The sequence below is a fragment of the Macrobrachium rosenbergii genome, chromosome 37 (assembly GCF_040412425.1).
Source record: "Macrobrachium rosenbergii isolate ZJJX-2024 chromosome 37, ASM4041242v1, whole genome shotgun sequence".
Taxonomy (NCBI): Eukaryota; Metazoa; Arthropoda; class Malacostraca; order Decapoda; family Palaemonidae; genus Macrobrachium; species Macrobrachium rosenbergii.
Window position 1 is genome coordinate 6616511 of NC_089777.1, and position 25488 is coordinate 6641998.

The 25488-nt window shown below is 36.8% G+C and overlaps 1 protein-coding gene and 1 long non-coding RNA gene across 4 annotated transcripts in view; both read right to left on the reverse strand.

The window, feature by feature from the left end:
- Positions 1–12683, reverse strand: part of LOC136825283 (lebercilin-like protein) — an 88475-nt gene extending 75792 nt beyond the window's left edge. For 2 of the 3 annotated variants that reach the window (XM_067081370.1, XM_067081368.1), the window contains exons 1-2: positions 12548–12683; positions 4199–4889 (exon numbers count right to left, since the gene is read on the reverse strand). The gene's annotated coding sequence lies outside the window, so the exon portion shown is untranslated. Of the gene's footprint in view, positions 1–4198; positions 4890–12518 lie in introns of all 3 variants that reach the window. The other variant, XM_067081369.1, reaches the window with a different exon arrangement.
- A 9584-nt stretch (positions 12684–22267) lies between these two features.
- On the reverse strand, positions 22268–24933 carry LOC136825284 (uncharacterized). The gene is made up of 2 exons (XR_010849279.1): positions 23304–24933; positions 22268–23174 (listed from the first exon to the last, which is right to left on the reverse strand). It is a non-coding gene; the product is annotated as an uncharacterized lncRNA (long non-coding RNA).
- Between the last annotated feature and the right edge of the window lie 555 nt (positions 24934–25488).

The window sequence follows — 25488 nt, forward strand, 5'->3', positions numbered from 1 at the left end:
GGAGATCTGTTGCACCAACCTTGAGAGAGAGTTCCAAAGTGGAAGAGAGAACTATACAGAATTTCTTGCCCTATACTGAATAAAATGCCAAACACTCGAGTGACATGCAGAGGAAATAAATGATAACCATTTGTCTGCTTCACTCAACTGCAAGGATCAATAAAGATTGGCTTAACTCTTTAGTCTAAGTTGAGTTTTCTCAATAAAAATAAAGGCGTTGACATTTTTTATAGGAACAGAATTCTTCATTTATAATCCAAATATGTTTCTATTTTTTTTTGCCTGGATGCAAAGTCATATTTTTCCTATTCCTTTCGTCGTGAGTGACCTTGGTAGTTGCCACGCCAGGTAACTAAGAGGAAATAAAGTTTTCCATTCATATTCTTATGGAATAAAACAAGTAAAAAATGCTCCGAAGTTTCTTCGGTGCAATCGAGTTTTCTGTCGGTGGTCTCGGTATAATGCTGTGTGAGCTGCGGCCCATGAAAATTTAACCACGGCCTGGTGGTGGTCTATCCTATATCGTTGCTAGAAGCACGATTATGGTTACCTCTACCCTTAAATAAAGTAAAAGCTACTGAGGCTAGAGGGCTGCAATTTGGGATGTTTGGCGATCATGGCTAACTTTAACCTTAAGAAAAATACTGCTGAGTCTAGAGGGCTGCTATTTGGTATGTTTGATGATTGGAGGGTGGATAATCAGCATACCAATTTGCAGCCCTCTAACCTCAGTAGTTTTTAGGATCTGAGGGCGGACAGGAAAAAGTGCAGACAGAAAAAAGTGCGGACAGAAAAAGCGAGGACGGACAGACAAAGCCGGCACAACAGTTTTCTTTTACAGAAAACCATTAAAAAAGTGAAACTTGGTTACCGGTTGATAAAAAAAACTAATTTACAAGAAACAATGGCAAAAATGCACATAAAACAAAGGAATTTCATTGCGTCTCTGGTGAATAAAAGAAAAACAAATATTTGCTAGGCAGCACGCCACTCTCTCTTTCTCTCTCGCCCGTCCATATCTCTCTCTCTCTCTCTCTCTCTCTCTCTCTCTCTCTCTCTCTCTCTCCTACCGTGATGCTATGCGACCAATGCAAGTTAGCTATTCACCTCTGACTTTATGACCAGTCATTAAAAACCGTTAAGGAAGATCTCTGTCCCTAAACACACGTCATCCACGCACTGATGACGTCATTCAACAGTGTGGGCGCATTATTCAAAAAAGGAATTTTTACTTTTTTTTTTACCAAAGCCTCAACGAGACGGGGAAAAAATTGCGGGATTTGGTATATGGTTTACCAAAAATGTCAGTCGTGGCTTTTAATTCGTTCTGATAAAATATATCGTCGAAGAATATGGATTTGTATCAAAATATAAAGTATTAAAGTTCAACGCAGAAATATGGATTTATATCAAAATGTAGTGTATATACACTTTGTAGAGTGTCATACACTGACTATATAATCTAACAAACAGCTCATCAGATTATGAAGTTATCAATACACATACATAAATACATACATACATACATCATACATAATACAAGCATACCCAAAAGAAAAATCCAAGTATTAAGAAAGACTCATAAAACATAAGTCTTGAAAATGAGACACAAATCCATGGTTATGTATGGGTATATATACGTATTTCAAAATAAATCTACAGAGAGCTTTCGGGACTGTTCGATTCCCGTTTTCAATCTGAGATTGAAAAGGGGAATCGATCAGATTCCTGAAAGCTCTTTGTAAAGATATATTTTTAAATATATGTATCCATACATAACTGTGGATTTGTTTCTCCAATCTAAGTACTGTAAGCAAGCTATCTTGCGTCTACAAAAATTATAATTCTTTCTCCATTAAACAAAATTCCTGAGATGTTTCATTTTTCCAAAGAATGGTAATTACGGTTTATATCACCTAAGTGACCTATCCTGACTGGCCGTCTTTCATAAACTGTGTTACTACAGCGAGCTTCTACCATATGACTGAATAAGGGCAAAGTCTTACGCTGGGCTAAATAAAGATCTCTCGATATGTCAGTAATAACCATTACTTTTAGACAATTTCCTTCATTATTCTATATATCTGGAGGCTACTTAATTAAGACCAAAGTTCATATACAGAGGTTCATACAGGCAACTGTAGATAGATAGAATATAGAACTTAGGCCAAAGGCCAAGCACCGGGGTATATGAGGTCATTCAGCGCTGAAACGGAAATTGACGGTAAAAAGGCCTGAGAGATGTAACAGGAGGAAAACCTGGCAATTGCACCATGAAACAATTGTTAGCAGAGGGTGGAAAGTCAGTTGGAAGAAAGAGAATATGAACGGAGGTACACCTAAAGGGATGATAGAGGCTGCAGCTGGGGGCCTAAGGAAGGGTCGCTGCAAAGAACCTTATGTAATGCCTTGACTTTGCAGCGACCAGGATTTAAACTAATGAAATCTGGCGCGTCTTCACCGTAGACTTCTACAGAGCGTCGTCTGTCGATATGCTTCGACCACGCAATAGAACAATGAAACGAAGTAAAACTAAATATAGCCTACGCAGAGAATAATGGTCATAAAACCAGCCTTAAAATTAACATACAAATCGCAGAACAGGCTTTTTGTAAATACAGCTTGCGGAGTGAATAATGGTAATAAAACCAGCATTAAATTAACATAAAAAACAGACTTTTACCCTCTCGCCATTTCCAAAAACCGCGCTTCCCTCCTCACGCCACCTCCAAGAACTTGGAAGAAGAAGAAGAAGAAGAAGAAGAAGAAGACAGATTCGCGGACCGTTAATCGCACACATCCTCGAGAGGCAACAAATAACCGGGTCCTCTGTAATTTCGTGGAGTAACACTCCCACCGGAGACCTACTCGCGCTAAAGCAGTAGCGATGTGGCCGGCCTTGAATACGCTTACTTAAGGGTTACTTAACATCTACAGGGGGGCGACCTTGAACTTGGCTAGGATTATTATTAGTCTTTCTGGGCGCCCTTTGTTACAGAATGTACAGTGATGTCAAGAGCCGGTGACGTATTATGTATCTTCATGAAAAGACGAGAATATTTTTATGTAAACCGTGATTTTTCATGCGAACAATGAAAAGGTTTTGTACGAGTTTTCGTGTGTACATGACTGTGGCAGTGGTAGTTTGTATGTACGTAGTATGTAATGTATGTATATATGTACATACATTTTATATGTATATATATACATACATTTTATATATACATATATATGTATATATATACATATATATAACATATAAATATATATATATATATATATATATATATATACTATATATATATATATATATATATATATATATATATATATATATATATATATATATATATATATATATATATATATATATATATATATATATATATATATATATATATATATATATATATATATATATATATATATATATATACATACATACATACATACATACATATATATATATATATATATATATATATATATATATATATATATATATATATATATATATATGAGGCCATTAGTAACAGTGAAAGAAACCCCACTTAAAATCAGACCAGCGCAACCCTTCACACACAGAAAAACAACTAAAAATGTAAGGTTATGCAACGTATAATACAATAATGGTAATTTGTGAAAGAACCGCACAGCGCCTCTGAGATCTTTAAGCTGGAGGAACATTTTGGTAAAAATTGCGTGAACTCTGTAAAAACTCCCTAGACACAGAACTTCATACGTAATTGAATCTCTGGATAAATTGCAACTATGGACTGCACAATGAGATATATCCTTCCTTTTCGGTAAATCAAGTTCTACCTTTCACAAGGTATATATATATATATATATATATATATATATATATATATATATATATATATATATATATATATATACAGTGTGTGTAATAATATATATATATATATATATATATATATATATATATATATATATATATATATATATATATATATATATATATATATACATATATATATATAATATATATATATATATATATATATATATATATATATATATATATATATAATATATATATATATATATATATATATATATATATCAGAATGCTTAGAAAAGCACTAACAAAATGAAAGTATCTCAATGGATGCGACTTATGATCATTTTCACCAAAGGCTTAAAAATTCCTATGACAGAAAGACGAACGTCTTACCTTTGGAGCAGGCGTTCTCGTAGTCTCCTGGTTCCAAAATCCCAAAGACGAAAATTTCAAAAGATGAAGAAAATACTTTCTGCTTCTTTCTCTTCAGCCAAGAACTGCGCAGTTATTAAGGTTTAAGGGTGTGTGTGTGCATGCTGGCTTCCCGTCTGCTGGTAGTGTCACTCACAGTGGTGGAGACAGGTATTCAATACTGGGGTGGGAAGTTTGTGAGGTAACACGTACTAAATGGTCTTTGGGTAAGAGTGGCAAGGGAGTGATGGATTAAGGGAGCTAATGGTAAGGGGTAAAGTGGGTTAGGTTAAGGGTAGGAAAGGTCACATAGGTACTAAGTTCACCCTCGCGGCTGCTAGATCCTTTGGTATATCTTCCAGACACTGAACAGATCTGAAATGGCTGACCACCGACGCCTGACGCGTCGCCTCGTGGTCATTTTCCTTTTTGGGGGCTTTTTCCTCTCGCAGAGAACTTCCGCGCAATTAATCGTTTATCCTTTTCAACCTCCTTTTTAAACTTCCTTTTTCAATTCCCGTCTTTATACACAACGAATCACTTTCGAGTTTAAACTTTGGCAAATCGATCTCTCCCGGGATGCTTACAGGCGTCGGTAGTTCTTGAAGATGTCCGAGAATTTGATCCTGAACCTCCAGCGACCGATTCTAATCCTCATTTTGGAGAGTTAATTCTGTAAACAGAGAAAAGACAGTGAAAGTACAGTTTAATACACCACAATTCGCTACATTATTCTAGTTAATCCGGTGCATTAAATAAAATGCAGCGGAATCTCGAGTAGATTCAAATTTTAACATGTATAGGCCTACACACACGCGCAGAGAGAGAGAGAGAGAGAGAGAGAGAGAGAGAGAGAGAGAGAGAGAGAGAGAGAGGTTAATCTGACAACCAAAACTGCGTAGGCCTAGAGAGAGAGAGAGGGAGCGAGGTTAATTTGACACCCAAAATTGCATAGGCCTACATAGAGAGAGAAAGAGAAGGTTAATCTGACACCCAAAATTGCATAGGCCTACACACACAGAGAGAACGGGGGTGGGGGGGCAGGGAGAGAGATGTTAATCTGATACCGAAAATTGCATTGGTCTACAGAGAGAGAGATAGAGACAGAGAAGGTTAATCTGACACCCAAAATTGCATAGGCATACACACACACAGAAAGCGGGTGGGGGTGAGAGATAGGTTAATCTGACACCCAAAATTGCATAGGCCTACAGAGAGAGAGAGAGAGAGAGAGAGAGAGAGAGAGAGAGAAGGTTAATCTGACACCCAAAATTGCATAGGCCTACAGAGAGAGACAAAGAGGGGTGGTGTTAATCTGACACCCAAAATTGAATAGGCCTACATACACACACACAGAAAGGTTAATCTGACACCCAAAACTACATAGGCCCGAGCACACACACACACAGACCAGATGACGCCTTGCAACTTGAAACGTTCTTGCCACCAAACTTTGCACTAATTAGATTACATTTTTATACAGATGCTAACCTGAAGAGGTAGATGTTCTTTAGGTCATGTACACTACCTAATTAAAAATAAATGAAAACTGCTTCGCGAGACACCTTCGATTGACTTATTTACCGTCAGATTAATCAGTCGACGACATTTCTCTTATTACACTGCATATATTTCAAAAGTCTTTAAGAAATAAGAATGATGAAACCTGTTAAAGAATAGAATATAGAATTTAGGCCATAGGGCAAACGCTGGGATCTATCAGGTCATTCAGCTCTGAAACGGAAATTGAGAGTAATAAGGTCTGAAAGATGTAACAGGATGAAACCCTCGCAGTTGCATTACGAAACAACTGAGAGGCGGAAAGTCAGACGGAACAAAGAGAATATGAACGAAGGTACAATAAAAGGAATGAAAGTGGTTGTAATTAGGGACCGATGGGACGCTGCAAAGACCCTTAAGTAATGCCTACAGTGCACCATGGGAAGAGCACTGACGGCACTACCACCCTTCAGGATAAAATTTTTTTACATAAACGCAAGAGTACTGATGCCTATCCTTCACGTTTTTGTTGAATGTTTGATAGTACCTCTGACATTTTTCTTTACATAAGCACTAAAAGGTTCTTGCTGCAGTTATTCTGACGAATAAGGTTATAAGGTTTAACGTAGCCCGTCCTTCATTTTTCACTGAACAGTGCTTTGGAACTTTACTCTTGCTTCCGTTTTACCTGACATTTGGACTTCGAACGTCAGTTTTTCTGTCGCTTCTTTTTTTAAAGTTAAGGTCCACCCATTTCCCTTACATGCCCCCTTTTTCGGGCCTGGGCTAGATAAAGACTATCATTAGCTCGTCCCATCTACCTTGCAGAATGGATTTCCAGTGAACTTTACATAGGTCTCTAAAGAAACACCTCGAGTTACAACGTTTAAGCTGCAAAGCTTAAAATGTCGTCAGCATTCCAAGCTTGCAGAGAATTACGCAACAGACTTTAACACCTGGAGTTACAACCTTTAAGTTGAAAAGCTTAAACGTGCCTTCAGCAGTCCAAGCTTAAAGGGAATTACTAATAGGGCTTCTTTAACACCTCGAGTTACACCTTTAAGCTGCAAAGCTTCAAATGCCTTCGGCAGTCCAAGCTTGAAGGGAATTACGCAACAGACTACTTTAAAACCTCGAGTTACAATCTTTAAGCTGAAAAGCTTAAAATACCTTCAGCTGTCCAGACTTGAAGGGAATTACGCAACAGACTTCTTTAACACCTGAGTTACAACCTTTAAGCTGCAAAGCTTAAAATGCCTTAAGCAGTCCAAGCTTGAAGAGAGAATTAAGCTACAGAATTCTTTAATGGGAAGTTATCAGTCCCGTAAGTGGAATTACACTTAATTTAATGATAACTATTTATCATTTATGCTTATAAAACTACTCTATAGTACTAACAGAATTAATTTTAACTAACTACCAGATTCACTCATTCACCTCACGCCTGCCTTCTCTCTCTCTCTCTCTCTCTCTCTCTCTCTCTCTCTCTCTCTCTCTCTCTCTCTCTCTCCATTAATATTCTTTAAATCTACTTACCCTGGTCACAGAATCTCGTAATCGTCACAAATCACTCCAACAATAACGCAATAACAAGAACGTCCTTGAAACGATTGTCAGAAAGAACATGACGATAACAAGAGAACTGTGAAATGGTAATCTAGCAATAATTTTAAGGAAGAACATTACAGACACATTAGAACCATGGAATCATAATGAATAAAAAGATTGTAATGGAGAATAAGGAAAATCATAAGTTTAAGGCGGCTGTAGGAAGGAAGAACATTGGGGAAAAATAATTTTTCTGTCGTTAAACAAGAGACAGGACGAATGGGGCAGACCCAAAGATTTCGCTCGGTCATTTTCATGCAAATAAAAATAAGGAAAAAAGGAAAGCACAAACTAACACCGGACTTAAATGCCATAAACAAATCTGCAACTTATCACAGACGTATCACAAACAGGTTGACAACAAATCAGCTGCTAATGGAGAATGAAACTCTGCCAGGTACTGGATAATCATATTAGACAATGGTTAGGACTACCTTTGAGTCTCTGACTTGTACTCAACCTGTTCATTTGTGTGTGGCAAGTTGGCGACCTGAGTTTATGACATGTTCTATACTGCAGTGTGGATGTATTCTGTTCATTTTCATGCAGATAAACACAGGGAAAAAAAAGTCTTAACTAACATTGAGCTTCGCATGCGTCTACACAGCAGTATAAAACATGTCATCAACACAAGTCGCCAACTTACCACAGACATATCACAAACAAGTTTGACAAAAAGTCGCTGACTATAAGAGGAGAACGAATCTCTGCCAGGCGACGGAATAATCATAAGACAATGGTTAGGACTACCTTTGAGTCGCTGACTTGTATTCAACCGGTTTGTCATGTGTATGCAAAAAGTTGGCGGCCTGTGTTTATGACATGTTTTATACTGCTGTGTGGATGCATTCTATTCATTTTCATACAAATAAAAATTTGGAAAAAAGGAAGGCCTTAACTAACAATGGGCTTAGGATGCATCCACACTGCAGTAAACAATGTCATAAACATATCTGCAACTTATCGTAGACATATCACAAACAGGTTGAAAACAAGGCAACTGTTAGTGGAGAACGAATCTGCCAGATAATCATATGAGACAATGGTTAGGACTACCATTGAGTCGCTGACTTGTATTCACCCGTTTGTCATGTGTGTTCGACGAGTTGGCAGCCTGTTTAGATGACATGTTCTATACTGCTGTTCATTTCCATACGAATAAGAATAAGGAAAAAAAAGGAGTCTTAACTAAAACTGTATTACAGACAAATCACAAAAAGGTTGACAAGAAGTCAACGACTGTAAGTGAAGAGCAATCTCTGTCAAGTGCTGGATAATCATACGAGACAATGTTTAGGATTACCTGTGAATCGCTGACTTGTATTTAACCTGTTTGTCATGTGTGTGCGACAAGTCGGCGACCTCTGTTTATGACATGTTATATACTGCTGTGTGGACGCGCACTTATCTTCATCGACAAAGGTCAAACAAAACTTCCGGATACAAGACTTTTCCAAAAAAAACTTCGCTTACGATATCGCAATTATTTCCATCAGTGAGAATTGGATTTAATTCTAACAGTCAGGTAAATCTCGATGTAAAATTAATAATTAGAGTTCAAGGAAGTTTTTTCTTTCATTCATTTATAGATTGCCATTGTATTGCAGCTTGTTATTATTGAGGGAAATAAAAATCCCAGCTATTGATATGTGCTGAAAAAAATGCTTACCCGGACATGCAATCATTATTAGTCTCTCTCTCAGCGAGTAATTATCGTTCCATTACATAAAGGAAGAGACAATGAGAGAGATTAAGAATTTTATCTCTGGGTATAACTTAATATACTGTATAATATAACAATATGCTGTAATATCATTTTAAAGAGAAAGTGTATGGTAGCATTTCGACTGGGAGAGTAAGAATTATTATGGAAGGGCTAATAGGGGAAGAGCAATGTTGGTTTATATAACAATAAAAAGGAGTGTGGAGCAAGCGTCTGCTATGACTCAGTTACACATTTTGAAAGCAAACGAGAAAAGCTGTACGTGGTATACGTAGGCCTAGAAAAAGCTTGTAAGCTGGTAACACAATTAATGGAGGGTCACTCTAATGAAGAGCTCCACACGTAGACATTGTTTATTAATGGACTTTTTTTGGCTGAACGATATGGAAAAGGGTGTGTATGATGCACTACAGGTGAGAACTTAACAAGTTTACCGAAATAACGTGAGAAATTTACCGTCCTTTATGTTTTTACGTTCATCCCAGAGGGGGCTCAGTACTAAAATATGGCGCCCCATGGAGTTTTTCTTCATAAAAACAAAGCAAAAGACGGTGAATTTCTCACATTATCTCGATAATTTTCTCAAGTTATTTCAGCTGTACTGATTCATATACTCATTTCTATATTGTTCTGTCAAAAAAATCCATTATTAAACAATATCTCTTTCTTATAGTTAGCTTAATTAAAGTACCTTGAAGGTTAATAAGGATGTCTGGCGTAGTGGCTAAGTTGTTAAAAGAAAGATGGTAATTTCTGCAGGGCTGTTTACGATCTTTATGAATGAAGTGATGCGTGATAGTCGTACAACGTAAAACAAACGTACAAAGTTCTGATATATAAAAATGGATCGTGAATGGAGTGTATTAGGAAGACTTAGTAGGGATGAGGTCAGAACGAAATAGAAAGTCAGAAGTGCTGGACAGTGTGAAAAAGGTACGGGAAAGGGAGAGCTATTCTATACCTAAAACCACAGTGTGTAAGGGTATTCAAGATACTACTGATGAGCATATTTCATACCATCTTCCATTGCCTTTCTCTAGATACGTGTCTGTCACACATGTTACTTTCCCTTCAGCCTTAAAACTTGTCGTACAAATGCGCCACCTCCCACTAGATCCGCAAAAACTCTTCCTTGTCTAAAACTAAACTAGTCTCTCCCCTTAGTTCTTCTGTCATTTTTCTTTCTTGTAAATTTGACAATACACATTCCTGGTAGTGTTGTGGCCTAGGATTCTTAACATACACATTCTTAATCGCGTTGTGACATAGTATTCTTAACAGTATACATTCCTAATAGTGCTGTGACCTACGATTCTTAACAATACACATAGTAGTGTTGTGACCTAAGTGTCTTAACAATACACATTCATAGTAGTGTTGTGACCTAAGATTCTTAACAATACACATTCATAGTAGTGTTGTGACCTAAGATTCTTAACAATACCCATTCATAGTAGTGTTGTGACCTAAGATTCTTAACAACACACACTCCTGCTAGTGTTGTGACCTAAGATTCTTAACAATACACATTCATAGTAGCGTTGTGACCAACGATTCTTAACAACACACATTTATAGTAGCGTTGTGACCTAAGATTCTTAACAATACACATTCATAGTAGTGTTGTGACCTAAGATTCTTAACAATACACTCTCCTGCTAGTGTTGTGACCTAAGATTCTTAACAATACACATTCATAGTAGTGTTGTGACCTAAGATTCTTAACAATACACATTCATAGTAGCGTTGTGACCTAAGATTCTTAACAATACACACTTATAGTAGCGTTGTGACCTAAGATTCTTAACAATACCCATTCATAGTAGTGTTGTGACCTAAGATTCTTAACAATACACATTCATAGTAGCGTTGTGACCTAAGATTCTTAATACACATTCATTGTAGTGTTGTGACCTAAGATTCTTAACAATACACATTCATAGTAGCGTTGTGACCTAAGATTCTTAACAATACACATTCATAGTAGCGTTGTGACCTGAGATTCTTAACAATACACATTTATAGTAGCGTTGTGATCTAAGATTCTTAACAATACACATTCATAGTAGCGTTGTGACCTAAGATTCTTAACAATACACATTCATAGTAGCGTTGTGACCTAAGATTCTTAACAATACACACTAATAGAAGCATTGTGACCTGAGATTCTTAACAATACACACTAATAGTAGCGTTGTGACCTAAGATTAACAATACACATTCATAGTAGTGTTGTGACCTAAGATTCTTAACAATACACATTCATAGTAGCGTTGTGACCTAAGATTCTTAACAATACACACTAATAGTAGCGTTGTGACCTGAGATTCTTAACACACATTCATAGTAGTGCTGTGACCTAGGATTCTTAATTGTCACCACCAAAGAGGAACTCTAACTTTTTGCTTTCTTCACTTATTTTGGATAAAACTGTCACTATAGAAACTTAGACCCAAATGAAAAAACTAATGAAGAAACTCTGACACCCGTGACAGGACTCGAACCCACGCCGAATATGCCATCCCCGTGAGATTAACCTTGTCCAAGAGTTCCGGTGGCTATTACAAATTCACATTTAAATGCTGAAAGACTGACCAGGAGATTATATACATACAAATTTGTGTATATATAATGCTAAGTTACGATGATGAGGACGTGTCTATTCCAGCTCCAGTAAAACGTACATGAATTTAATTTTGATTGATCTGTGCATGTATGAGCGGGAATCAAATTATATTATTCCTTGTGATCAAATGGTAACGTTCACATTCTGATGACACTTTTTGTGAGTTTGAATCCTAACACGGCCAACAAACAAGTAACAAGCGTAAGGTAACAAGTGTGATTATATATATAGTATATTATATACATATAGTAGCCTATATACTATATATAATATATATACATATATATTCGTCTATATGCTATATGTTTGCGCACTGTATAATGGTGTAACAATAACGAAGATTCAAAGCAAGTACACCCACGTGTCCCGTGTTCTTGCTATCCTTTACCTGGACTGCTCACGATCACAAAAATCAAAATCAGGATGAAAAAACAACGAACTGAAAGGTGTATATCGTATGGCCGTTAAGTACCTATTCATGTTTAATGAATAGTCGCTATATTATAGGCAATAACAATGCTGCTTGCATTCAGATATTTCCATAAGGTAAATCCGGATGCAAAATAAAAGGGAAAATACTCAGTATCTTCGAACAACGTCTGCACTTTAGACACAACAGAAACCTGATGTTATTCTAAACGTATTTCAAATCATAATCTATGAAATGCACACGACACTAAATCAAACATTTTGAGCGCAAACCAGGCAACGACCCCACACAATACGAGAACTAGATTACCAACAAGTCTCGCGGCAACCAACTTCAACTAATTGCCAGATTCTCTACGTACTGTATGTCACTTCCAAGCTACTGTATGTCTTTTTCCATGGAATCACATACTCACGAAGACATTAAATAACACGATCCACGTACCAAGTGACACCACAAATTTAAATGAACCCAGGTGGCCTCCGAACCGTACAGGACAACCTTTCCTCGACAGCGTCTGCCAGCAAACTAATTTGAAAGACCACGACGCACCGGAGTCTCGAGCGGCCGATCAAAGAACTGCCAAACAGGTGGTCCAGCAACGCCTTCCTGTATACATATGGAAACCAGTGTATAATGTCCCTCCTACCTGCCCGTCTCTGCATCAAATTAGCGAAATGCTTTAATACAATGTGCGTTTATTACCTGGGATTATATTGGCCAATATTCCAAATGATTCCTCAACGCTATACGCATCCATTATTTTTTCGGGGAATTGTCAGAGTACAACACGGCCTAGACCATGAGTACATTAATGGTCCATTGTGCCTCGCTTCAATACCCGTAGGGTGTCCTCGTTACGCTGATAAAATAAAAATTACAAACATGTATTTTGTAAGACTGCCGTCCTCGATGAGCCTTTCTTGATATATATATATATATATATATATATATATATATATATATATATATATATATATATATATATATATATATATATATATATATATATATACCTAATTCATGTACTGAACCTTTATATATTAACCTATCACTCAGAGAACAAGGAAATTCGTTGTGTTATTATTAATGAATCATGAACTATCTGATATCTGCAAAATTAAGAGAAGCCATGGTATTGCGAGATTTTGCGTTAACAAATTTTTTCGTCTTAAAGATAATTTTTCTTATTTCTAATGGTTATAGTTTTAAAAAGTTTCTATGCCAGTTCAGTCCGAAAGACTGTTAGGTCGTTGAAAATATGCTCAGTCAGCACCAGTTGGGGAGGAAAACGCTAGCAACAAAATTTTTGTCTTTCAAACTTTTTACTGGCTGCTGAAGAGCAAGAGCCCGTGCCAGCACAAGGCTGGCTGAATCTTGGTAGTACTGTAGTAGTTTCAAATGAAACTGTACTTAAAATGACTAGGTGCTTGTAGTGGTTTTATATTTATAATGATTTATAGTTATAATAATGAAGTACGTACAGTGGTTTTCTAGCTATAGTGATTAGGTACTTATTGCGGTTTATAGTTATAATGGTTAGGTGCTTGCAGTAGTCTTAAACAGTTTACGTGAACTGTGCATGATCATTTATCTGAAACATGTATACAAAAAGGCTTATAAATACAGTATGAAATAAAAGTTAGCGCTCTGGCGACTACAGAATTCAAGCTGCTGAAACACAGACTTATATCTGGTTATGACAACTGATTCGTTTCAATTATTCTCATTAATCTCTTGAACTTTGGGGAATGAATATCTAGAAATGCTAAGCAAGAATCATATACAATTTTACGGAAAAGGGAGATAAAGATCCTCATTTTTTTTATATTTTATCAGCTGAGTTCCCTTTTCAGTATAAGCAATACAATGCCTGTTGTAGGGCAAAGTGGGAGACTAGCACCAACAGTATTTGTTGATTGCTCTGAATCCAGAGGTCCACAACAACCATGACTGACTGTGAACACAGGAAGGCTTCTGCCAACACGGACCAGTGCCCAAAGGCGGTCGGTATATATTGTAATGTGTAAAACGGACTTAGGACTAGGCCTAACCGAACCATTAATAAGCCTACGTTTGCCTCTCTGCTAGCTGCAATCAGTAGGTTATGGAGGCCTTATGCTAGCAATGGCTCTTGCTCCTCCTCCGAGTATCCCGTACTGGTTAATGTGTGAAAGGGACTTTGGACTAGACCCAACCGACACAGACGAAATTTCATCAGTAGGCCGATGCGTACAATCTATGTGGCATCTCTCGGTAGAATAGTCAGTAGGTTATGGAGGCCTTATGCCAGCAAGGGTTCCAGCTCCTTTTAGTATCCTGTACTGGTTAATGTGTGAAAGGGACTTTGGACTAGGCCCAACCAACACAAACGAAATTTCATCAGTAGGCCGATGCATCAAACTGCAATCAATCTGGGATCTCTCGGTAGAATAGTCAGTAGGTTATAGAGGCCTTATGCCAGCAAGGGCTCTTGCTCTTATTAGTACCCTGTACTTGTAAGAGTAGCCAAGAGGAGAAGAGAGGTTGTGGGAGCCGCGTGATCGGAAAATCATTTAAAATAGATCATGGCGGCATTCCCGTAGCGACCTCCAATTTTCCGGTCCATAGACCGCGTGGCCATGGGTGTTTCGCTTTTATAACTTTGTGCTTCGTTGGCCGGTGAGTTGGAAAGCAAGTTTGGACCGTTTTTGCTTCGGTTTTATTGCCTATTGCGTCCTTTTATCTCTTTGTGTCTCTCTTTCTCTTACTCTTTCGTATATGCAGTGTTGGACGGAGGGTTAAAGAAAATCACTATAAAAAGAGATACGCTTTCTGAAACTGAATACTCGTGAAAGATGTTTTCATTTAATCTCTTCTTAAAATGTTCTTAAAATTATAAATAATTATGGCGATTATCAACCGGGCCCGTGGAATTCGGTATCCTGAAACTATTCAGTTGTAAAACACGAGAAAGAAAATTAAATACTCTTACCAGAGGAAACTTTTTTCCTATCAAGGCGCAAAATGTCAGTGAAAAATGTTAGGAATTATGTGTGTATATATATATATATATATATATATATATATATATATATATATATATATATATATATATACATATATGTATATATATATATATATATATATATATATATATATATATATACATACATAATGTTTTATGACCTTTTGTTTTGAATTTTAGCCAGCGTTAGAATAAATTGATCCATAATAACGTAAAACTAAAAAAAAATTAGTCATTTGTCGTCGAGATTTGACTGCCTTTGAATTGAAGATATTGAACGCTAGTGTACGTTCCCGAGGAAAACAAAAAAAAGGGCTTACCATTCCTATTAAGCTTCCAAACAATAGAATTTTCATACGTGACAAGAGGTAGTACCCAAAAGAAAGAGAATTTGTAGAATAATAAGATAGAATTTTAAAAGAATGAGAATTTGTAGAATGATGAAACAGAATTTTAACAGAAAGAGAATTTGTAGAATAATAAAATGGAATTTTAAAAGAAAGAGAATTTGCAGAATAAAATAGAATTTTTAACAAGAATTTGTAGAATGACAAAAGATAAACACCCCAACAATAGACGACAGACTGTTCCAGTTAAAACCTTCTGGTCTGTACTGGGTACAGAAAAGCCTCAGAGCAGATTATGCACAGTGGAGCTCTGCTAAGAAGATCACCTGGCAAGTTCCCATTCCAGACGTTTAAACTTAAAGGCGATAGAGGAAGTTCTTGGATGAAATGTAACGCATGACTGATGGAAAACTAGCGTGACTATCTTTTGACTTCCAGTCAGCCTCAGTTGAATAGTTTGAAGAATAGTTTAACTGAATAGTTTAACCAGACCGCTTTAGAGTTGAAGAACTTGGCTCTCATATGACTGGGTCGTACATAAGTAAGGGAGGGCTGTAAAATAAAAGTACGTGAAGCCTTTTATTTGAATTTTAGGGATTTTACAAAGTCATGAGTGTATGTCCTTTCATGAATGGAAGTTGGTCCGGAAATTATTATAATTATTATTATTATTATTATTATTATTAACATGAATAAAAGTTGACTCTGAAATAATAATAATAATAATTTATTATTATTATTATTATTATTATTATTATTATTATTATTATTATTATTATTATTATTATTATTATCAATAGAACTTGGCCATGAAATAATATTAACATGAATAGAAGTTGGTTCAGAAATTATTTATCATTATTATTATTGTTGTTGTTGTTGCTATTATATGCATGTGAATGCATTCATACAGAACGGAGCTAAAATTAGCCATATTTTGCTGAAGGAAGTGAAACTTCCGCAACACTATCCACTTCATACGCCTACAGATAAGGCTTATCAGCAACACATCGAACCTCCCAAAGCACACTGCCATTGACCCCTATTTTGCGTGCACGCATTCAACATAATAATCTAGTATTAAGATAATCTAGTGTGTTCCTTTTCTGTAGCAGAAGATTCTAGTTTGCTATAAGCAGGAGCATGAGGATTAAAGGGCAGTAACCCACACTTTGCAAAACCAGCTTTGATATTTTCCGGTGTCACATACTGGTAATAAACTGGCAGGCACACTTTTGCAAAGGTAACTCGTGTCAATATCTCTAGTGGGCGCTCCTTTTCCCAGTGCTTTGCAGCCTTTGCCCGTCCTTTCTGCAGTGGTCCAAACACTGCCACGTCTAGTGGCTGCATAAAGTATGATATTAAGATCATTTAGAGTCTTGGAAAGATGATTGTAGAGTTTTAGATAAAAAAAAAGTAATCCTTTGTTAATTCTGATTCTATTCCCTGCTGTGAACGTCTTTTGTTTATGAGTTCTCGGTTCCGGGGTTGTGTTGTCATGCGGCCGGTGTGGTGGTCCTTGGCGGCAAGTTGTTGTAACGGATTCACAATAAACCTTGTATCCGGCCCTGTATTTAATTATGCTCGTCCTAACAAATGGCGACGAGAATCCATGCAGAGGAGCATAGGGTCTACAAGAACTTGATGTGGATGTAAGGATTTTCGAGGAGTTTTGATGAGTTCAGCATAGCCTACCGGCTCTGAGGACACGTCCGTAAGGCCAGTTGATTGACGGCGATGGTGCGGAGGTTAGGCAGAGGTCGCCTATGCTAGGGGTGAGGATTTTCAATTCCCCAAGCTGTATTAGTTGATGCTTCGATTTATTGTGTTTTTACCCTACCTTACCTGTCATATAGGCTGCTACCTACAGTTTTGCTTCATCTTGCAGTTTTGTTCACGATGGCGACGACTACTCAGATTAAGATTGATCCTTTTAATTCTTCTCAGATAACCCTGGATCTTTGGCTTAGTTTATTAGAAGCTAATTTTAGTAATCTTGGAATTGAGGAAGATAACAAAAAGAAAATGTTTTGCTAGTGTCGATTGGAACTGATGTTTTTAGTGTACTGGGTAATTTGTGTGCTCCTGATTTACCCCATACAAAGACTTATGATGACCTTGTAGCTGTATTGAAATCACATTACATTGTGAAACCTTCTTATCATCGTAGCCTAATAGCTTTTCAACAAAGAAAAAAAAGGAGGGATGAGACAGTGAATAGTTTGTATGCTGACCTCAAGGCTTTAGCAAAAGATTGCAATTTTGGTAATCATTTCGATTCAAGAGTCAGAGATCAGTTGTTTATGGCAGTGGACAGTGAAGTATATTTTCCCAATTTAGTTGCTTTGAATATTGATCTCCAAGCTATGACCTCTAGTGCAGTTTTAGAAAGAATTTTGAACATGGAAAAAGCTTTTGTGTATGTGAGAGGAACGAATCACAGCCACAGGTTAGTTCAGTGAGAAAAGAAAAGTCATCTTGTAAGCATTGTGGTTTTTCTCATGAGAGTATAGACTTGGTTTAAAGATCTGACTTGTAACATTTGTAAAATAAAAGGTCATCTAAAAAGGGTGTGTAGAGAGGCAAACAAAGATTTGTCTCTTCATAGGCCTAGTAGTGTTAAACCTAGGTATAAGGCTTCCAATAGTAGGGCTGAAGGTAAGAAGGCTGTAAAAACTATTGATGATTATGAAGACAACAATGATGATAGATTGTTAATGGTTAGAGGAAAGATTTTTGCTCTTAATTCTGATGAATTTTATTTCAGTATTAATCAGAATTTAGTTCCATTTGAGATTGACAGTGGCGCTGCTGTGTCTACTATAACCAAAGAGTGGGTACATAGGTTAAAACTAAATATGGAACAATGCAATAAAAAGCTAAGAGGTTATGATAATATGAAAATTGATGTCTTGGGCAAAGTGTTAGCTCCTGTACTTTATAAAAGCACAAAGGTTTCTCAGGTATTTTATGTTGTTGATTCTTGTAATACAAATTTGTGTGGTAAAGATTTAATGCAGCAAGTAGGTATTTATCTGGCTGGAATAGATGAAGGTACTAGAGTAATAAAGGTTGCTAATGTGAGTCCAGAAAAGCTGCTAGATAATTACTTGGTAGATTCAAGTAAAACCTATTGCTGGTGTTTTGGCTAAGATTCATTTAAAAGGTAATGCTACCCCAAAGTTTATGAAAGCACGCACAGTTCCTTTTTATTACAAGAAAATGATTGAAGATGCCTTAGATAAGCTAGTAGCGGATGAAATGATGGAACCCATATCACATAGTGAATGGGCAGTTCCTATTGTACCTGTATTGAAAGAAAATAAGGTTGAAATGAGGATTTGTGGAGATTTTAAAATTTTGAATAAACAAATTCATTGTGACAGGTACCCGTTACCAAAGATAGAGGAATTGTTATCTGTTGTTGGTAAGGGAAAGTTTTTTTTCAAAATTGATTTAAAGAATGCTTATCTTCAAATACCTGTTGATGAGAAAAGTCAAGAGTATATAGTAATTAATACTCATAAAGGATTGTTTAAATATGAGCGTTTACCTTTTGGCTTGTCCTCATCTCCTGGTATTTTCCAAAGGTTTATTTCTCAACTGTTGGCAAATGTGGAGGGTGTAGCTGCTTATTTAGATGATGATTATTGTAAGTGGTGCTACCAAAAGGAGCATGATCACCGATTAAGAAAGGTTTTGGAACTTTTGCAAGCACATAATGTACAAATAAATAAGACTAAGACTGTTTTGGAGGCTGAATCTATTGAATACTTAGAAACCACATCTCAGGTGAAGGAGTCAAGCCATCTTCAAAGGGACTGAAAGCTATTTTAGATTGCCCATGTCCTACTTCTGTTGAAGAAGTTCAATCTTTTAGGTATGATTACTTACTATTGCAAGGTTGTAAAGAATTTTTCTTCTAAGCTAGCTCCCTTGTATGATTTGTTGAAGAAAAATGTAAAATTTAGATGGACTTCAGTACAGCAGAAGGTGTTTGAAGGCATTAAAAGAGATTTTTCCGAGTCCAAAGTGCTGACTAGTTTTGATGGGAATAGTCCTTTAATCATTGAAGTGGATGCGTCTCCTGTAGGTGTGGGGTGTGTTTTGTTGCAAAAGGTTGGTGACCAAGAAAAAACAATTTATTTTGCAAGTAAAAACTGTCTAAAGCAGAAAGGAACTACTCTCAGTTAGATAAAGAACGATTAGCTCTTATTTTTGCTGTGAAACGTTTTAGATATTTTTTGCTTGGCAGGAATTTTGTTGCTAGAACTGATCATAAACCATTACTGGGACTTTTTGGAAGAGGGAAACAGATTCCATGTAATGCTAATTCTAGAATACAAAGATGGGCTTTGTTGTTATCTCAGTATGATTATGAATTAGTTCACAAACCTGGGAAGGAAAATGTAATTGCTGATGCCTTAAGCAGATTGCCACTTGATGATGATTTTCATTCTGGTACACCAGCTGAGTATGTTAAATTGGTTGAATTACTTGATTTTGATGACATCTCTTTTCAGGCAGTTAAACATTTCACCAATAAGGATGCTGTATTGTCTCAGTTGAAAAATTGTTTGAGGCTGGGATGGTCAAGGGAACATAATATGTCACTTCTGAATATGCCTCTGTAAAAGATGATTTATCTCTCCATAATGGTGTAATATTGTATAGAAATAGGGTTTTGATTCCTGTTGAGTTAAGATGTAAGGTTTTGAACCATTTGCATTGTGGGCATAATGGTATAAATGCTATGAAAGCTGAGGCAAGGAATTGGGTATGGTGGCCAAAGATAGACCAGGACATAGGAGAAGTCACAAAGAATTGTAGCATTTGTTTTAAGAATTTTACAAATCCTCGAGCTCCTACATTGTCTTGGCCTATTGTTGGTAAATCATGGTCTCGACTGCACATAGATTATGCAGGACCAATGGATGGTAAATATTTTTTGATAATTGTAGATTCTCATAGTAAATTTTTGGATATTCATTTTTCTAGTTCCACTACGTCAGCTGTTACCATTGGTCATTTGAGGAAGACATTCTGTACTTTTGGTATACCTGATATCATTGTATCAGATAATGCTCCAAATTTTGTTTCTCAAGAGATGGAGGAGTTCTTGTGTAAAAATAGTATTAAGCATGTAACACCAGCTCCTTATCATCCATCCTCCAATGGTCTGGCTGAAAGGGCGGTGAGAACATTCAAGGAGGGCCTGGGAAAATTTAAGAAGGAGATATTCAGACCAGAATTTGTAGATTTTTGTATAACTATAGGAGGACTGTGAATTCTTCCACGGTAAGGCCCCAGCAGAAATAATGTTTGGTAGGAATTTCAAAGGTATTGTTGAATCGGTTAAACTGAAAGACAAATCTTTAAGGAAAATGAGGGGTGAAATTTTCCAGGAGGAAGGTAAATTGTATAAAGTCAATGATGCTGTGTTTGTTCGTAATTTTGGGAAAGGTTCACCATGGGTGGAAGGAAAGATTGTGGAAGTACTTGGGTTGAGAAATTATAAGGTGGAAGTACAGAGTTTTGGTAATATTATTTGGACAAGACATGCAGATCAGATTATGCATAGATATATGGGTGACTTTAACCAATCCAATAAAGAAGTGTTATCCAATAATTCTAAGTCATCTGTAAATGAGTGATTCTAGTGCTTTCATTTCAGACACTAATGTACCATGTGATAATAGTGGGGCTGAAGAACCCATAGAAGTAACTGTAAATAATGATAGTGAATGTTCAGTACAACCGCCAATGTTAAGGCGATCCAGTCGAATAAGTAAACCTCCAGATCGACTTGATTTATAAATATATACAAATATGCTGTATTTATCATGTTGTTTTGTTTTCATATTTGTAACATATTTTGGAAGAAGTATTGATTTATTTAATTGTCTGATGTTTTAAGTTGGAATATTATTGCTTTTCTAGGGATAAGGATGTAGAGTTTTAGATAAAAAAAAAGGTAATCCTTTGTTAATTCTGATTCTATTCCCTGCTGTGAACGTCTTTTGTTTTTGAGTTCTCGGTTCCGGGGTTGTGTTGTCATGCGGCCGGTGTGCTGGTCCTTGGCGGCGAGTTGTTGTAACGGATTCAGAATAAACCTTGTATCCGGCCCTGTATTTAATTATGCTCGTCCTAACAATGATGATTGTTTTGTGTCTCATGGAGATTATCATGGGGGCTGGCATTGACCCATCTGCTCTTACAGCAGACTGCGATATTTGTCTTCTGGTACACAGAAACCTACTGAAGGACTTGCTTGGCCCCTGTCTCTGCAAGGACTCTTCCTTGTTTTGGTGAGAGGGAGAATCCTGTCTCATCAGTGTTGAAAACACGTGATGGATCTTCTAGAATGTCCAGTGTATTTATTTCTGTCAGGTAATATGAGTTGAGTGAAACCACTGTAGTATTCCTGCCACACTGATTTTTTTTTTTTTTTTTTTTGGCAGAAGCCTTTTTAGTTAAAGAGTCCACTTTTGTTTAGGGGTGGTGCCCATAGAAGAGTTGTGTCTCTTTCTTTGCACCCCTTTTTCTACTTCAATATCATCCTATTACATTCTCCTTTGTCACAGGATGAGGTCTTTTGTTGTCATGATTTATGTCATTTGCAAGAACTTTTTCTTCTGCTTCTGTTGAAAGGGGTTTAGGTCCAGGTTTGGACTCCATTGCTCTTGCGCCAGACTCTTAGGATCTCGTGTTTCAGAGACCAACAGGTTCTGTACAAAACAAGCAATTGGGCTGCAGTGGCTAACGAGAGGTGACAAAGGAGGGAGGGAGGAGCAGAACAAAACCAAAAAGTGACCTTAAAACTAATTTATTTACAATAAGTTATGTACATAATATACAGTGAGTCAGGTTCAAACTATATAATTCATATTTATACAAAAATGAGTCAGCAGCAAAAATTAACTGGTCAGTACAACATTATAAATCACGAGTCAAAAAATAACAAACATTAGCAGCACAATAAACAACACAAATGACCAGCACAATAATTACATTTCATAAATTCAGAGCATAAAACACAAAATAGAGCCAGTACAATAAATGATCAAACCAATAAAATATTAACTTCTGACTATATTATGTTTATGGTTTTGATCATTTAATATTTTATTGATTTGATCATCAATTGTACCGGCTCTAGTTTGTGTTTTATGCTCTGAATTTATGAAATGTAATTATTGTGCTGGTCATTTGTGTTATTGTGCTGGTAATGGTTTTTTTTTTTTTTTGACTCGTGATTTGTAATGTAATGACCTGTTAATTTTTGCTGCTGACATTAATTACACAAACGGCATAATAAAAAAAAAACAAGCAGCATAAAGAAACAGTACTGACGTCCTCCTCCAATACCGGACGACCATGACAGAGCCGACACGGCAACCATCTCGTCCTCAGATACTCTTGCTGTTCTGCTGCCGAGACCTGACTCTCAGGCACGAATACCTGCTGCTGCTGCTGCTGCTGCTACCCCAACTGACTCGCTGCTGCCTTGGACCCGACTCGTTGCTGCTACGAACCTGACTGGCGAAGTCTGACACCATCCACCATATGTCAACTCGCCAGCAAGAAAAACAGAGGAGGCAACAACCCACCAAGGGAACAATCGGCAAACGATTGTTCCCAACACAGACAGTTTGTGCCTAATTGCTGCCTCAGGAATGCCTGTTTGTTTCCTGAAGCCCTGGAGGACATACGCATCCTGTATAATAATAATAAACACTTGTTTAGTTTTTTAAATGTTTATTATTGTTATATTTAATAATTTCATAGATATTGTTGAATTTCTTTTTCTGTAAATGATTTAGACAAGAAGAGAAAAAATACTTACACTGAAGGGCATCATCATCATATTGTCGTCTTCTCCTAATGCACTTTTTTTTTCTGACATAGTTTTCGGGGTGACATCTTGTTAGCTTACTCTAATTATATATCTGAAAAAAGGTACTTAGGCTAGCCTGCATAAATGAAAGAAGAACGTTAGTTAGTATTGCTTAAGGAGAGAATATGAAAAATAAACTTTTTCAATACTACTACTAGTACGCATTCCCACTTCCCTTTTGTACGCGCGTACAGTTAGTTTATACGCGCGTAAACGTAGAAAAGGTTTGCTGAGATGAGTATTAAACGGCTGTGAGATACCCCAGGTTCAGTGGAAGGTTACCTATAAAATTGCCAAGGAAAAGCCAATCTTTTGATAGAGGTATTTTGGGTGAGGCCAAAGTTTCCTTTTAATGCTGGTTATGGCCCTCTGAAGCAAACTTGAAATATTGCGTACTAATTGGAATTTTATTTTCAGTCCCTTCCAATTTGTAGGCAGCAAGCTTCCCCTTCCCATTTTCAAATGATTTTTGCAATTTCTGCTGTGAATTGTAGTTCAGCCGTTTGGCCATGAACTGCAAAACCTGAGAAAGAAATGATAGTATCAGCAGTATGCTAAAACTTACCTTCCGCAAAGTCCCTGACATTCTGTGTAAGAAATCGGTTTTTTTTTACTATTATTATTTTTTAAAGATTATTATTACATCGATTCTGTTTAAGATAAATGCGTGTAAGTGTAAAAGATATTGACGTTGTCATTGAGGTATATTTTGTTAATTTTATTTCCATCTTTAGATCGCATTTCTGGAAGAGGCAGGTTTTCCCCTGTAACTGAGTACTAACTGGACTGGTGCATACGGATTGGTTAACTAACTCTACGCTTTTTTTTTTTTTTTTAATTAGCTCACACAGATCTCATTTAATTTTATCGGATTTTCTTCCGCCGTGTGTGTCCTTTGTCGTGTAGCACTCTGCTTTTCCAACTGAGGCTACAGTTTGGTCTGTAATAATATAATAATAATAATAATAATATATGAAGGGAGCAGACCTTATTTCAAGCAAGTCTCGTTAAAGAGAATGGCAGCATCAGTGGAATTGATTTTATATATGGTCTTTTCAGTTCTTATTCTTTTCTTCTCATTAGGGCTGATATTTACTAATAACTGGCCGATTTCCTCACCCAGACTATGAACATGGGCCAGTTATTAGCAAATATCAGTCCTGGTGAGAAGAAAACAATAAGAATTGAAAAGACCATATATAGAATCAGTTCCACTGATGCTGCCATTCTCTTTAATAATAATAATAATAATAATAATAATAATTCTATACTTTGTTTGCGTTAGGGAGCGTCCCGTAACCTTTGCTGTGTTGAGTTGACTGGTCTTGAGTTGGCGGGAATGTTGCCATTGCTTTTTTGCTTTGGTGCTTTCGGATTCTCAGTCCGTGTAGGTCGTGTCGGTACTCAACTATTTATTTATTCATATCATTATGTCAGTCAGTGGATGTGTCAGTTAGCTTATGGTTTAATTCATCATCTTTGGTACAACGAACCTATTTTAGATTTCTGCACAAGAAAACTATTGTGCCGGCTTTGTCTGTCCGTCCGCACTTTATTCTGTCCGCACTTTTTGTCTGTACTTTTTGTCTGCACTTTCTCTGTTCGCCCTCAGATCTTAAAAACTACTGAGGCTAGAGAGCTGCAAATTGGTATGTTGATCATCCACCCTCCAATCATCAAACATACCGAACTGCAGCCCTCTAGCCTCAGTAGTTTTTATTTTATTTAAGTTTAAAGTTAGTCATAATCGTGCTTACGGCAATGATATAGGATAGGCAACCACCGGGCGGTGGTTAAAGTTTCATGGGCCGCGGTTCATACAGCATTATACCGAGACCACCGAAAGATAGATCTATTTTCGGTGGCTTTGATTATACGCTGTAGCGGCTGTACAGAAAACTCGATTGCGCAGAAGAAACTTTGGCACATTTTGTACTTGTTTATTGTAGAGGCTGTTGCAGTGGGCCAGTCTCTTTACCCTCATTATATTCCCCATTTTGGTCTTAATATCACTAGTATTGTTTATAAGTGGATAGAATTGCGGGGAAAATAAACATGTTTTCCCACATAATGATTCGAAAGTGTGTATACAAAATGCCCGCCCGTCCCAGGACACAACTCTGCGGTTTTCCTT